The following is a 16,505-nucleotide window of genomic DNA, read 5'->3' on the forward strand; positions in this document are numbered from 1 at the left end:
GGGTCAGAGATTTCATACAGTCTACTGCTTTTTTATATTTTTTTGTCCTTAGAAATTCCAAAGAATGTCTTCCTTTTTTTTTTTTTAATTTGAAAACCCTTACCTTCTTTCTTGAAGTCAATACTGTGTATTGGCTCCAAGGCAGAAGAGTGGTAAGGGCTAGACAATGGGGATCAAGTGACTTGTCCAGGGTCACACAGCTGGGAAGTGTCTGAGGCCAGATTTGAATCTAGGACCTCCCATCTCTAGGCTTGGTTCCACTGAGCTGCCCCCTAATGTCTTCCTTTTTTAACAGAATTTGGTTAATAAATAAAGGGGAGAGTTCTTTTCCTGCCTACTGTGACCTGTCCACCTGTGGAGATAGGGAGGGATAGATGGTTTGATAGACCATCTCTTAATTAGTTATCCACTAATTAGAAATGTTTTGGGATGTTCAAGGTGGGAGTTGAATGAGATCCTAAAACTATTTATTAAACTGCCTGATCCAATTTCCAGGTCCCTGATCATTTAAGAAAACAATAGAGACTTTATGTGTCACTTTTATTGATTATGATGCTAGCCTAACCAATAAGCAGAAATATATTCAATAATAAACTAATATTTTTTACCCCAAATCATTCTTTTGAGATAAATGTAATCACAGCATAAGAAAACCACAGAAAGAGCCCATTCTCAGTTTCTAAATGAGGAGAGACAAGAAAAAAGGGAAAAGAGAAAACAGATAGATTTTTAATTAAGTAATTGGTTAGGTAGCAATTTAAGAAGGAAGATAGGACATTTGGAATCTGGTGGGACATATTTCTGAAACCTGAGATCTAAGCTAAGCTTAGGAAGGGACTGCCAAGGTTCAGATAGCTCAGTGTCTCAAGCTTTAATTTACTGATCAGTAAAGAAATTAGGAAAAGGCCTGATGTGCAAGGCCCTGGACTAGTTCTAAACAGAAGATGGTGCTTCAGGAACCCAGTGTTTGATGAGACCTATAGTTTAAGGCTGGATCCTCCCTATATAGTTGCCAGGAGTTGAGCTGTTTTAATAATATCACCAGAGGGAGAAGAAACTCAAGGAAGTATGAAAGAATATTTTACAGAAAAGAAGGTGAGTAATTGGAGAAAAGAAAAAATTTTGGGTATAGTATCAATGTTTTCCAACACTAGAAAGGTTGTATGTGGAAAATAAAGCCCTCTTAATGGGGATCCAATGGGGAGAACTAGAATAAAGGGAGGAAGCAAGGTAGATTTCAATGCATTCTAAAGAACTCCCTAACAATTAGAGCTATTGAGCTATCAAAAATGGGGACTTATAATCTTGTTAGATAGAGATCTATTCAAGAAAAGCCTAGATCAGTGACAGGAAACATTTTTGAGACTGACTGCCCAAACTGCAACCCTCACACCAGATGCACACCACCCCCTTACCCCAGACAGGAGAGGAAGGCAGCACTCCCATTGAGCTGCTGGGCAGAGAGGTGGGTGATGTAAGAATTGTCCTCAGGTGCACATGGAGAGAGGCAAGGGAGCAGCCCCCTTTGGTATGTGTGCCATAGGTTTTCCAACATAGGCCAGGTAATTGAATAACTCCCTCATCAAACATCCTAAGAGGAGATTGCAGGGCATTAGACTAGACAGCATCTAAGGACCCATTTTTAAAATTATATGTTCCTATGATTCTAGGAGGAGAACCTTCTCCAAAAACCATATTCTGAACCCCAAGTTCTATGATGTTTGGGAATGACATATGTTTCTATCACTCTGTGGACTGGGATAAGTCTTTTTATTAAAACCTTATCTTCTATCTTATAATGAATAATGTGTATTGATGCCTTAAAAGGGTTCTCTGAGTATTTTTTTAATATATTTTCCTCAATTTGTTGCTACCAGTAATTATTGTTACTTGTGAGTCAAGTCCTTAAGGACAGTATGGGAATATCTTAATTCCTAATTGCTAGAAATATAGGAATTATTAGATCTATATGATATCATTAAGAATATAATGTCAATTTCCTAATCATTTCCACTTCTTTTCCTGAAGAGGGACTATTTTAATACTTTTCTTTCCTTACCACTTTTCCCTATCTAAAGGTGAATAAGGGAGGAAATTAAAAGCAAAATATTCCAAGTCCAAAACTGGCAGCTGTTGCATTAATATAAAATGTAAAACTTTTCAAAGAAGAAACTTTTTTTTCTTTTTTTCTTTCCTTTGTACCTAGCCTAGTGCCTTATACACAGTAGGCACTCCATGCCTATTGAATTTTTGAATGGAAAAGTATTCTGGGTGATAAATTCAATGTAACCATTAAGTATTTATTAAGTTATATAATATTATTATATGCACGATGCTGAGGATACAAAAATGAAAAAGACAGTTTCTGCTCTTGAGGAGTTTAGAGTCTAGTGTATTTTACAAATTGTCTAATAGAATATACATTCCAATGAAGAAGCCCATCAAAGAGATTCTGTCTAAAATAGTGTGTAAGTCTTTTAACCATTGATTTTGTTTTAAAAAACCCATTTCTCTTCATCCTATTGGTCTGTCTAACAAGGATACAATTTTGGTGCTCAGAGAAAAGTTTCCTGTCACAACAGTACTAAGTAAGGCAATCAATATGACTTTAATAACACATCTCCCCTGATACATAATTGAATTTATACATTGAAGAACTTGGTACCAAAGTTCAATTCTTTGCAACAGAATGCCAATTTGCTCCCCATTCGGGCCCTGCACTTATTCAGATGGAAAGTCTAATTATGGTGTATAAAATTATTCCCAGTACATACACCATATACAAGTTAATAGCACACCAAGGACTCACTGTTCTCTCTGCTCTTTAGAGCAGTTGTTTATAGATTCCAAATACAGGGGGTACCAAGGATATCTTTCTTCAAGCCCCAGAGGCAAGGGCTGTATTGGGTACATTCTTGAGCTCCTTGATCATGGGATACATGAGTGAGATAGATTCAATACAACATAGCACCAAGAAACAGCCCTGAGAATTAGTCATCCTGGTATATGAAGTAAGGAGGTCTAGTATGACCATATTTGAATGAAGATACAATACATATACATGTATTACTTAATGAAAAAGTGGTATATATTTCCAGAAAAAGTTAATCAAAATTAAATCCAGTTCATTACATTCCACAAACATAAATTAAGCATCTATGTGTGAATGATACTGGGTACAAAGGAGATAAGATACATTCTCTTCCCTACCACATTCTTAGCTGCTGGACTTCAAAACCATTCCTCTGCCACTATTTCATCCTCTAAGTTCTTTCAGAGGTTGACACTTCTATTCTGGAACATAAAGTTATCCTTACAGCCATTTCAATTTGGAATATTCCTCTGAAAGACCTGCTCCCATTCCTTCTCCCACTAATGATTTCATTCTATGGTCTACATTTTGTGAAGGAGCTCAGGTTGGTCTTCATTCTCCTCCCAACGTGTTTCAGGTTTCCAGGCATGATAGTCATTCATCCATCATCCATTGTCCATTGATCCATTCATTCAGCCATGTCCCTTTCCCTCCTACTTTTCAATTCTCCCTTATGAGTTATCTTCCTCTTCCCCATTAGAATATATGCTCCATGAGGACAGGGACTTCCTTTTTGCTTATATTTCTATCTCCAACACTTAGCACAGGACTTGACCTATAGTAAGAGCTTAATTAATGCTTGTTTCCTTCCCTCTTGCCTGCCTTCAAGGAGCTTATAACCTAATCCTAGAGAAATGGAGGTGTGGGACATACACATAATTATTATATATGGCAGAGTAATGTGAAGAAAGAATTGAACTCTCTTAGTTTATTTCCAATGTAATCAATCTGCAACCTTAAATTTAATAAAATCAAGAACTTAAAGTACCCCTATTTAGCACCTACCTAACCATTAAGTGAGAGAGTTCACAAGTCACTTACTAGAGAAAGTTCACACCTCCAAAGGCTACTGCCCCCTCCCCTGGCAGCGCTAGGCAAATTAGGAAGCTATGATTGGTCCCTGTGAAGTGAGGAAGCAACAGAAAGTGATTTAGAGAAAACTGCTTTAAAAAGGCCAGCCTGAGGATTCATTCATTCATTCTGTGTTGGTGAGCTGGGCTGAAGGGAGATTCTTGGAGGCTGGAGCATTCTTCACTGGAGAGGCTTGCTGGGTGAATGACTCAGGATGAAGGAAGAGGCTTGTGTTTGTGGATTTCTGGCTGAGGGCCACTGGGAATTCCACATGCAGATCAAGACTTGAGGGAGCCCTTACCAGGTGCTGAACTGAACTTCACCGGATCAGCACTTAGGTTGGTAGATCAGACAATTTTCTACCTCCTTCCTACATTTCCCACGTTAATATCTCTACCTTGTTATAAATAAAAGCTGCTAACAGTTTTTCTGACTTAAGGGTTAATATTTTATAAATGACAACCACAATACTACTTTTATAACTCATATTTAGTCAAAACCAATTTTAAATCTTACAGTAAATATAAGTACAAAGAGAAGATCAACGTGCTCCCTTTGTGCTTTACATATTATTTCATTTTTATCTTCGCAATAACTATAGCAAGGGAGTAGTATTATTATCCTAATTTTACAGATGAGAAAACAGGCTGACAGAATTTAAGAGTTGGCCAGGAGTCGCATTGCTATTAAGTGTCTAAGGCAGAATTAAAATTCAGTTCTTCCTGACTCTACATCCTACACTATATCCACTGCTCCATCTAGCTGCCTAATATGGTAAGGGAAGGCTTCAAGATGAAGCTGGCATATAGTTTGGTCTTTGAAAGAAGCAGAACATTCAATAGACAGAAGGAGGTATATCTGCTTCAGAGAGAGAATCTATTGTGATCCAAGGTATAGACATAAAAGAGGACAAAATGAGAATAGCAGGTGGAATCAGTTTATTTAACAGGAGCATAGGTAAGGGGGTAGGGTGAAATAAGGCTAAAAAGGTAGGCAGGAGTCAAATTATGGAGGGCCTTGAATTCTGAGATCAGGGAAAGGGAACAAACATTTATGTAGTACCTACTGTGTGCCACACATTATGCTAAGCATGTTGCAATTATCATCTAATTTAATTTCATAACCACCCTGTTTGGTAGGAGTATCCCTCCAGAAGTCACACAAAGAGGCAAATTTGGACTGGAAAAAAAAAAGAAGCAATCTCCTAACAATTGGAACCATCCAAAAGTGGAATGGACTGCCTTGGGAAGCAATGAGATTCTTGGAAGTGTTATGGACAGAATCCTGGCTCAGATGTGGGTTCAATTCAATTCAATGAGTATTGATTAGGCATATATTCTGTGGAAGAAGTTCTGCTAGGTTAAATGGCCTCTGTGCTCCCTTCCAACTCTGAGCATCTCTGATTCTGTGAACCTATTATCTTTTCTCCAGAATCTAGCTCTTCTTACAGGCTTCTCTATTAACAACATGACAATTCTCCCAGGCACCCAGACTGGAAAGCTTAATATCATCTTTGACTCATCCTTCTTCCTTCACATCCAATCAATTATCAAATTCTATCAGCCAAGCACAATTCAATTTAATTCAACAAACTTTTACTAACCATTGTGTAAGTCAATATATTATGTGCTAAGAATACTGAGATGAGAAAATATATTGTCCCCAATTCAAGGGCTTTATATTCTACTTTGCAAAAAATACTTATATTCTACATGTCTATATGACATATGTACAGACAAATAATCATGATAACATCATTTCCATAGTGCCTTAAGATTTATAAATCACTTTATAAATATCATCTTATTTTTATCTTCACAACAACCCTGGGATGGAAGTGCTATTATTGTTCCCATTTTACAGATGGGAAAATTGAGGGAGGCAGAGGTTAAGTGACTTGCCTAGGGTATATTCAAATGATCTAGGACAGCATTGGTGAACATTTTCGAGAATAGGTACCCAAGCTGCACTTTCAAGCTGTCTGTGAGGACCCCCCTCCAGCACCCTCACCCCCACATTACCCCAGATAGTGGAGGGAGGAAGTGCTTGCATTAGGCTGCTGGGCAGGGTGCAGGGCATGTGAAAAATGTCCTCCAGCACACTGGGGCACCCATGCCATGCCTTAGCCAATACAGATCTGGGGGGTGGGAGCTAGAGCTCCAATAGAGCCAACAATAGCCCCAGAGTCGCAGCCTTTGTCAAATCCCATTCTTAGTATTGTGTTCAGTTCCCAGTTTTGGAAAAATATTCTTAAACAAGACTGTTTCCAGAAGGGGATAAGCAAATGGTGAATTGCCTCTCATTCCTATTATATGTTTTATTTGAAAGAACAGGAAATATTTAGCTTTAAGAAGAGATGATTTGGAGGGGGAGAAAGAGGTTAAACAGGACATAGTAGCTATATTAAAATGTTGAAAAGGTTGTCAAATGGAAGACTTCCCAAAGCAGTGGGGAGGAGGAATGAAAAGTTAGTGACAAATTCCTCCCATTGCTCTTGCTTCTGTTTTGCATTTTGGCTCTCACCAGAGAAATTTCAAGGTTATAGAAATCTGCTTATCATCAAAATTTAGAATATGAATAGGAGGAGCCTGGTAGCACAGGATGCTCTGGCAAATCAGTAAAAAGAAAACAACCATACTTTTTTTTTTCTAGAATGTTTAACAAAAGAAATCCATTTGCCTAAAGAACTTAAGACATTGCAATTCTGAGATTCTATAATCTGCTTGGGTTCAGACTCAGGAAGTACCCAGTCCAAGACTCTTTTTATGGTAGTAGCATTGAGAAATCATATTTTTGAAAGACATAACAGTTTTTTCCCCCTGATTTTATCCTCAAAACCATACCTAAAGTTTCAGGACAACTCCATGGAATACAATGAAAAAGATTATCCAGTGCCATAGAAGGAACTGAAAGAGTCTGAATGCAGATTGAAACATACCATTCTTCATTTTATTTCCTCCATGAATTTCTCTCTAGTGTAAGTGATCTGAGTCTTCTTTCACATTGATGAATGTGTAAATATGTATTGTATGATAACACATGCACAACCTATATCTTATTACCTCATGCTTTGAAGAAGGGAGGAATGGGAATGATAGAGAGAACATACATTGCAAAATTCCAGAAAATTACTGTTAAAAATTATATCAAATAAAGTCATGGGTGAAGCAAAGGTACCCATTATCACCACAACTATTTAATATTATATTAGAAACACTAGCTATAGCATTAAGAACAGAAAAAAGAAATTGAAGGAACAAAATTATCACTCTTTGCAAATAATATGATTATATACAGAGACCCCAGAGAATCAACCAAAAAAGTAACAGAAATAATAGTAACTTTAGCAAAGGTGCAGAATACTAAATAAGTCCATATAAATCCTCAGATTTCTATTTACTACTATAATTTTCCCCCATCCATTACACTACTAACAAAGTTTAACAACAAGAGATAGAAAAAGAAATTCCATTTAAAATAACTGTAGACAACATAAAATACCAGGGGTATACTTATCAAAACAAACCCAGTAACTATGTGAGCAGAATTATAATACACTTTTCACACAAATAAAGTCAGACCTAAAGAATTGGAAAAATATTAATTGCTCACAAATGGGCCACAATCCTATCTAAATTTATTTACTTATTCAGTGCCATACCAGTCAAACTATGCAAAAATTGTTTCCTAGAATTAGAAACATAACAAAATTCATCTGGATGAATAAAATGTCAAGAATGTCAAGTTAATTAATGAAAAAAAAATACAAAAGGAGGCCTCACCATACCAGATCTCAAATTATCCTACTTAGAGTAATAATTATCAAAATAATCTTGTACTGGCTAAGAAATAGAGTAATGAATCAATGGACAACATTAAGAAATCAACACACATTAGTTAATGACCATAGTTACCTAGTGTTCAATAATTCCAAAGATCCAAGCTTTTGGGGAAAGAACTCATTATATGGCAAAAACTGCTGGGAAAACTGGAGAAAAATATGACAGAAACTAGACATAGACTGCCATTTCACACCATACACTAAGATAAAGTCAAAATGAATTCTCAATCTAGAAATAAAGGGTGGTACCATAAAGAAATTAGTGGAACATGGAAAAGTTTACTTGTCAGACTTATGGATAAGAGAAGCTTTATGACCAAACAAGACACAGAGAACAGTACAAAAAAAATGAAATGCATTATTTTGTTTTTATCAAAGTTTTTATACAAACAAAACCAATGCAAAGAGAATTAGAAGCAAAACAACAAATTGTGAGGGAGTTGGTGGTGATTTTATAGGAAATTTCTCTGACAAAGATCTCATTTCATAGAGAACTGAGTCAAATTTATAAGAATACAAAATATTCTCCAATTGATAAATGGTCAAAGATATGAACAGACAGTTCTCAATTGAAGAAATTAATATGCATAGACAAATAAAAAATGCTCCAAATCACTACTGATCAGAGAAATAAACACTAAAATAACTCTAAAATGCTATCTCATACCTATCAGATTGGTCAATATGACCAAAAAAGAAAATGATAAATGTTGGAGTGGATATTGAAAAATTGGAACAATAGTACAGTATTAGTGGAAGTAAGAATTAATAGAATCGTTCCGGAGAGCAATATGAAACTATTCCCCAAAACCCATAAAACTCTGCATACCCTTTGGTCCAGCAATATTATTACTGGGTCTGTATCCCAAAGAGATCAGAGATTGAGGGAAAGTATCTACTTAGACAAAAATATTTTTTGGCAGCTCTTTTTGGAGTAGCAAAGAATTAGAAACTGAGAGAGTCTCCATCAACAGGAGAATGGCTGAACAAGCTGCGGTATATAGTTCTAATGCAATATTATTGAGTGATAAGAAATGATTAGGAGATTAAGTTTAGAAAAATCTGGAAACATTTATATGAACTGATGAAGTGAAGTGAAGTGAATAAAACAAGGAGAATAGTGTATATAGTAACAGAAATATTGCACTCTGAAGGACTAAACTATTGTCAGCAAAACAGGTTTTCAAGATAACCCCAAGGGACTCAATAAAAAATACTATTCATAATGAAAGAAAGAATTGTTAGAATATAATTGCAGATAAAAGCACACCCTCTCACTATTTCTTTCATGAGTTTTTTTATTATATGTGTCTTCTGTCCTAGCATGAGGAATATGAAAATAGGTATTCCATGAAAGCCTTGGTATAACTAATATTGGACAATTATTTACTACCTGGGGGTGAGATAAGAAAAAGAAGGAGAGAATTGGAATCACAAAATGAAAGGAAAGAATTGTCAAAAATCACTTCTACATATAACTAAAAAAAATTTAACTTTTAAAAAATTTATATCAAGATGCAAAAATTTCTCATTTAAATTTTAAAATTAGATCTGAAGTTGGAGAAAAACTTAAGTCATTTAGTTGAATCCCCATTTGAGTAATAATCTCATATAGAACATACCCCGAAAATCATTCGTTGAAAGCCAAGGTTCTTAACTTATTTTGAGTCATGGAACCCTTTTGCACTCTGGTAAAATCTATGGATGGATCCTTTATCAGAATTATATCTTTAAATACATAAAGGTGATACTACCTAAGTTGAACTTTAAAGAAAAATAAAAATTTCAATGGGCCTCAGAGACATGGAGGGAAGCAAGTGAGATGAGATTGAAGAACATAGAGTAGAACAATTAAATTGGGATGTAGAGTATGTGAAGTAGAGTATTATAAAATTAAGTTGGAAAAGTAATTTGGGACCCAAATTTTGGAGGTTCTAAATACCAGATTAAGGAGTCTGTGTTTTATACTATATGAAATATATATATATATTTCATATATATATTTATATATACATATAGAAATAGAGTTACAGATGGTTCTCAAGAAGGAAAGTGACAGAGTAGGACCTGCACATAAGGGTGGTGATTTGGGAAGCTATATGAAACTAGAATAGCAAAGGGCAAAATTAGAAACAGAAAGATCAGTTTAGACAATATTAAAGTAAACCAAGTGAAAGACAATAAGACTCTGAAAAGGGGTAGCAGCAACATGAAGGGTAAGAAGGGAGAGATAAAATAGAATTTATAGCATTTTGAAACTGATAGGATGACACACGGGGAGGGTCAGGTTGTGAGAGAAGAGTTAAAGATAACTAACTCCACCATTTTAAACCTGGTGGTTGGGGAAATTGTGTCATTAATAGAAATAGGGAAAGTGACAGAAAGGGTAGGTTTTTAGTGAGAAGGAGATGGGTGGGGAGGACATTAATTCACTTTGATCATGTCAGTTTTCTACTAGTGTAGGACATGTCAGTAGGACATATTTATCAGAGATTCATAAATAAGGCAGGCACTTAGAGTAGAGATTGAGGCTGAACATATAGATTTGGAAGTGATTAAAGGAGAGCTAGTCATTGAAGTCCTAAAAATGAATGACATCACTAAAGAGTGAGAAATAAAGAAGAGAAGAGGGCATGGATCAGAGCCTTGGGAGACTCCCATCCTTAGGAGACTAGAAGAGGATGATAAATTGTCAAAGGATACCAAGTTGGAGCACTCAGACTGATAGAAGGACCAAGACAGAATAGTGTCACAAAAGCCCAGGAAAAAATTCCAAGGAGAGGGACAGCTAGGTAGTACAATGGATAGACCAATGGACGTAGTCAAGAATATCTGCCCAAGACACTTAATAGATGTATGGTCCCAGTTTTGACATATGTAAAATGGAGATAATAACAGGACTCTCTTCCCAGAGTTGCTGCGAGAATAAAATGAAATAAGGTGCCCTACAAAACTTATAGTACTATAAAAATGTGGTGATGATGATGATGGTGATGATGATGATGAAAGAATGAATCAATGGGTACAAAAGCTAAAGGAAAAGTTAGATTTGGCAATTAGGAAGTCACTGGTGACCTTGGAACTCTTTACAAATTTTTCAGGTTCAATCAAATGATAGTGGAAGCCAGATTTGGGAGGGAGTAGAGGAGAGAAAGGGAGCTTGAAAATGAATGAAGAATAAGTAATCAGTCCCATTTAGCTTAAGAATATTCCTCTATGTCTCCTTTAAAATGAAACCCAATTTCAAAATCCTTGAGCAAGGGAATGAATCACTGGCAGCTGCCTGCTTTTAAGGTAGAGGTTGGGAGGGGAAGCAGATCAATGACTGTTATTCTATCTATAAACCCTTTGTCATGAAAAAGCTATGTCGGAGCAAAGCCTCCAATTGACAAACAAGCGTGTTATGCCATTAACCATAATAGATGCTCTCTGAGTATAGCTAAAGTTGCCTCTCGTGCTCCAAGACATTCAGTCAAGCTCCAACTAAGCAGGAGTCAGGAAGAGCTCTCTAAAGAAAAGTCTTGAGCCAGATGGATTTCTCAGGCATGCAGGTGTTTCACTTCAAATGCAAAAGTACTGTAATAATAGGCCTAAAGCTGGAAGGGATCTTAGATGACATCTTATTCAACCCTTTCATTTTAAAGATAAAGAATCTGAAGCTCAGAGAGGGAAAATCCAAGGAGTACTTAGTTCAGTGCAGGCTCCTAATCACAGTGCTCTTGTCAAGAAGAAAACTAATGCTAATGCTTAAAACTAATGCTAATGCTTAATACTAATATTAATATAAAAATCAATTATATAGTGCATTAAGGTTCACAAAGAGTGTTCTAAATGTTATCTCATTTGATCCTCATCACAACTTCAGGAGGTAAGTTCTATTATTATCATCATTTAACAAGATAATGAAATAGAGGTGGACAGAGGTTAAGTGACTTGTCCAGGGTCACATAGCTATAGAAGTATCTGAAGCAAAATTTGAACTCAAATGTTAAGTGACTTGCCCAAGATCACATGGTGACAATGGCAGAGGCAGAAAACCCTCCCTTCTCCCAGCCCTCTCATTTTGTGGTACAGTCTTCAGTTTTTCTAGGATGCTTTGAAATACACAGACAATATTAAGATTCTACCACCAGGTGGCAGGGGATCTGTTGTGTCCTGGCTGGATCCATCAAGCTTGGAGAAATTAGCCAATCTAAGTTGTGCACTACACTCAGAACAAAAATATATGTCTTTATCAAAATCACTCAGTTTAGTAAATTTTAAAGGAAGTTAACAATTACTTTTTTATTTCTTCCTTTTCTTTCTTCACTCCATGCCTTATATGAAGGCTAGCATTCAGCTAAAGAAATAAATAGCATTCAGCCTCAGTTTCAGTTGATTGCCCCTATTGCTAAGAGTCAAATAGAAGGTATAAGCTATATTGGCAAGTGTCATTAAAGGGGTGATTTATATTGGTATTATCATATAGGACCCTTAATCAGATATGTCTGTGTGCATATGCCCCAGAGAGACACTGAATGAAGCAGAAAGACAAAAACAAAAGCAAAGAGAGAAACAGTGCATGTCCTACAGCAAAAGGGCTGGTATTTAGATGTTCTAAAGGTTATGGTTAAGGAGAAATGCCAGATTCATAAACATTTCACTGGACATTCTTGTAGGAACACTGGAGGAAGGATAAAAGATACTTTATCCTTTTGTTCTTTGTGATGAAGGTATCAGATGCTTTAATACTGGAGGCCAACCATCTACCTCCAATGTTTGGGATGAAATAATAGGAAAGCAATTATGATAGAACTTGAGAGGCAGGATTACACAGCTGATGGCTTACTGAGCCTAGAATCAGGGAGATGAGATCTGAATTTAGCTTCTCTCTATATATAGTGCCATTGTCACAGGCATTGTGGGAATCGTTTGAGACAGCCAATGTAAAGACAGAGCTTTGCAAACCTTAAAAGTACTATGTAAATGGTGACTATTACAAATATTATTATCTTTATTTTCTAGCTGAGATAATTGAGGCTAGAGAATTGAGAAGACTTACCCATCATTTCCTTTAGTTGCAAAACTGGGAGTGGGGATGGAATACATGATCTTTAATGTTCCAGCTCCAACCTTCTTCACTCTTTATTCTTGGAGGTTTCTACTGTTCCTCTAGCTGCTCATCTTGGCTTTCATCTTCACAGACTCTTGATAGATTGCCAATTCTTTCAACTTACCCTCTATTTTAACTTGGCATCAAAATCCTACTTTCTACTATTTCTCAGCCTGAGCTAAGGATTCTACAGTTTCCAGAACCATTCTGTGTTTGCCCTCTTTCATACACTATTTCTAAAAGATTTTTTCCATGAGATTTCAGCTATCTCTGCCCCTCAGCCTCCTTCTACAAGAGTAAGGGAGGAGGACCCACAGGGTCTCTCTGCTTCCTGTCCTAACAAAGCCCAGAGGCTTTACCTGTGTTTGTTGTCATAATCCTCTATGAGACTGTTCTGAGCCATATAGACAGGGACCCTGCCTGACTTGCATGCTATAGTTACCTCCTAAACACCCAGCACAGTAATCTCAGCACATAAATGACACCTAGTAACTATCTGGTGTTGTCTCTTGCAAAGATTGACTGATGAATCAATTGATCAATTGATCTCTCTCTCTGTCTTTCTGTCTCTCTCTCTCTGTCTCTCTCTCTGTCCCCCTTTCTCTCCCCTCACTCTCTCTCTCCCTTTCTCCCCCTCTCTCTTTCTTCCCCCTTTTCTCTCTCCTTCTCTCTCTCCCCTCTCTTCTCTTTCTCTTTCAATCAAACAATAGGTCAGCAGGTCATTTCTCAGTTTGCTCCTTGAGTTAGCATTAGACACAGCTTTCAGGAGTAAAGGGAGGAGTTCCAAAGAGACTCAATTTAAAAAGCAAATTGTACAATATAGTAATAGGTTCTACCAGAGTACCATAGTCCTGAATGCATTATTACACATGTCAGAGGGGCTTATTTCAAATGCCAACCCTGCCACAGGCTAGATGGGAAACTCTGAAGCAACTGGTGGCACATGGAGTAGAGATATGGCTCTGGGATCAGGAAGACCTGAGTTCAAATCTAGTCTCAGTCACTTGCCAGCTATGGGATTCTGGAAAAGTCACAACTTCTGTTTGCCTTGGTTTGCTCATCTGTAAAATAAGAATACACCCACCTTAGCAGAATTCATGTGAGGATCAAATGAGATAATTATTGAAAAACTTTTAGCATAATGCCTGGCACTTCCCTTCCCTGTGAGCTAGTCACTGAATCTCATCTGAAAGATATTAGCTCATTTTGTAAGACAGGTAGCTAAGTGGCACAGAAGCTAGAGTGCAGGGCCTGGAGTCAAGAAGACTCATCTTTCCAAGTTCAAATCTGGCTTCAGACTAACTCATGTGACCCTGGGCAAGCCACTGAACCCTATTTGCTTTAGTTTCCTCATCTGTAAAATGAGTTGGAGAAGGAAATGGTAAACCACTACAGTATTTTTGCCAACAAGACCCTAACAGGGTCAGAAAAAGTTGGACATGACTGAACAAGAAGACAATAAGGAAAATGTATCCTACCCACCTCATTAGATCCCTGTGAGAGAAACACTAAACCATTGAACTGTAAAGTACTATAGGTCTCTCTCTGCCTGTATGTCTTTTTCACTGTGTCTCTATTGTCTGTCTGTCTGTTTGTCTCAGGGTGTATCTCATTATGAGTAAAGAATTCCGTATATATTTATATTTTCAGAATAAATCATTAGTTTCCTCCTGGAGGAGTAACAAGATATAGTTTGGCAGAATAGAAAGTACCTTGGATGAGGAATCAAAAGGGTCTGGATTTGAATTCTGCCTCCATCACTTTTACCTATGTGACTGTAGCCAAGGTATTTAAATTTCCCATGTTTATTTTCCTTATCATTATGCAGTGAGTGGGCATAGTGGATAGAACAGTAAACTCAGAGTCAGGAAATCCTGGATTTGAATTCTGCCTTAATCACTTACTATCTATGTAACTCAGGAGAAGTCACCAACTTTTGTGCCTCAATTTCTTCTATAAAATGGTAGAATTGGTCTTGATAGGCTCTAAGATTCCTTCCAGCTCTAAATCTATGGTCCCTTAAGCCTCTAAGTCAATTTACTTCCTGTAGTCTCAGTTACCTTATCTATATATGTCAATGTTAGTGCTCGTGCTATCCACAGTGCCAGATCAAATGAGGACACATACGTAAAATACTTTGGAACTAAAAATGTGTTCTAACAAAAATAAATGTAACCATACTTTCAATACCCATTGGTATGGGACTCCCTAGTCATTGGTAGAGAACAATACCCTAAGCCTACATTAGGGGCATGGCAGTGTTCGGGAGAGAGGGACAGAGGATAGATCCTATCTCTTTGGTCTATTGACTTTCTTCAAGTTTCTTCAGTCTTTTGGGGTTCCATTGTTGCTTCTGGATCTCCTGGCTTCCAACTTCAAAAGAAGATCAACAATGTCAATCCCATTTCAGATTGCTGAAGACAGAACAGGGTTCCGGGAAAAAGTCAACTTGAGAATGGTTGTCTCTATAATGTCCCCATCCCCAGCTTGCTATACTAGAGACTTCAGAGAATTTCTCCTTGGGTAAGAACTGCACTCTCTCAGTTGGCCTGATATCTCACTCCTAGGGATAGAACTCCTTCACTTTGTATTATCTGGTATATATTCTCCTATGTATACTTTCTCTGGTTTCTGTTTTGATATAAACTTAGATAAATAGATTCCTTTGCTATTTCCTATATATGTTCATTGTAGAACTGGTATTTAATGGGGAGGGAGTCAAGACTTAGATATAAAGCTTGGGGTTCTTCTTTCTCCATAATGAGCAGCAAAAAGAAGTTTAGATTGAACCTATAAACTACATTCTTTTGACTAAAAATTATTTCAGTGAATGAATATATATAATATATAAAACTCTAGACCAATATCCTCTCTGTATTCTGGTTCCAGACTCCTGCTTCCTCTCCTAGCAGGAAACAAAGCCTCTCTTGGAGAAGAGTAAGGGAAGAAGCTAGAGATGTCTATTCTCCCTCTTCCATCAAAATAATGCAATACCCTTATATTACATGTTGGGGACAGTCCTCCTTACATATGCTATTATTTTTTGGTATTAATTATTTTGGCATTAATTACATTTGGTGTTAACTGTTTTACATTAATTAGGCTTGCATTTATCAAGCTTTTATATTAAAATTATTAGTTAATCTGCTATGGACTTGTGATCCCATTGTTTTAGAAACTTTCTCCATCACATCTTGCCTAAAATATTAACATCCCCCTAACTCCAACCATGTGAAGACTTCCCCCAGTTGGAATGATAGATGAGAACATTTTTTTCCAATGATGTGGTTGAAGCAGGCATGGTGGAGCACCTAGAATTTGGTCATACCCCGAAGATGCCAAGGTTATTCACTGAATTCTGAGCCATCACCAGTCCTCTTGACTTTTTGCCTTGCTACTGGAATTGGATGGCTCTGGAAGAGAGATTGGGACTGACAACTTTGTATAGCTCCAGCTTAATGAAATCCAATTCACTATAAATCATGACACTAGTGATGCCATTTTGTTCCTCTTAGAGTTCAAAGGATGACAACCAATGCCTTTGAATTTCCACAAATAAACTTGACTTTTTATACATCAGACTTTTTAGGTGATTACCATCAATTCATTATGTCTCACTTCCACTAATA

General features: G+C 36.9%; 1 long non-coding RNA gene across 1 annotated transcript in view; it reads right to left on the reverse strand.

The window, feature by feature from the left end:
* LOC103092418 (uncharacterized) overlaps positions 1-13,223 on the reverse strand; it is a 126,033-nt gene extending 112,810 nt beyond the window's left edge. The window contains exon 1 of the long non-coding RNA XR_008917501.1: positions 12,826-13,223. This is a non-coding gene — a long non-coding RNA (uncharacterized LOC103092418). The remainder of the gene's footprint in view (positions 1-12,825) is intronic.
* Positions 13,224-16,505: the final 3,282 nt, after the last annotated feature.

This window comes from Monodelphis domestica, chromosome 3 (assembly GCF_027887165.1).
Source record: "Monodelphis domestica isolate mMonDom1 chromosome 3, mMonDom1.pri, whole genome shotgun sequence".
NCBI lineage: Eukaryota > Metazoa > Chordata > Mammalia > Didelphimorphia > Didelphidae > Monodelphis > Monodelphis domestica.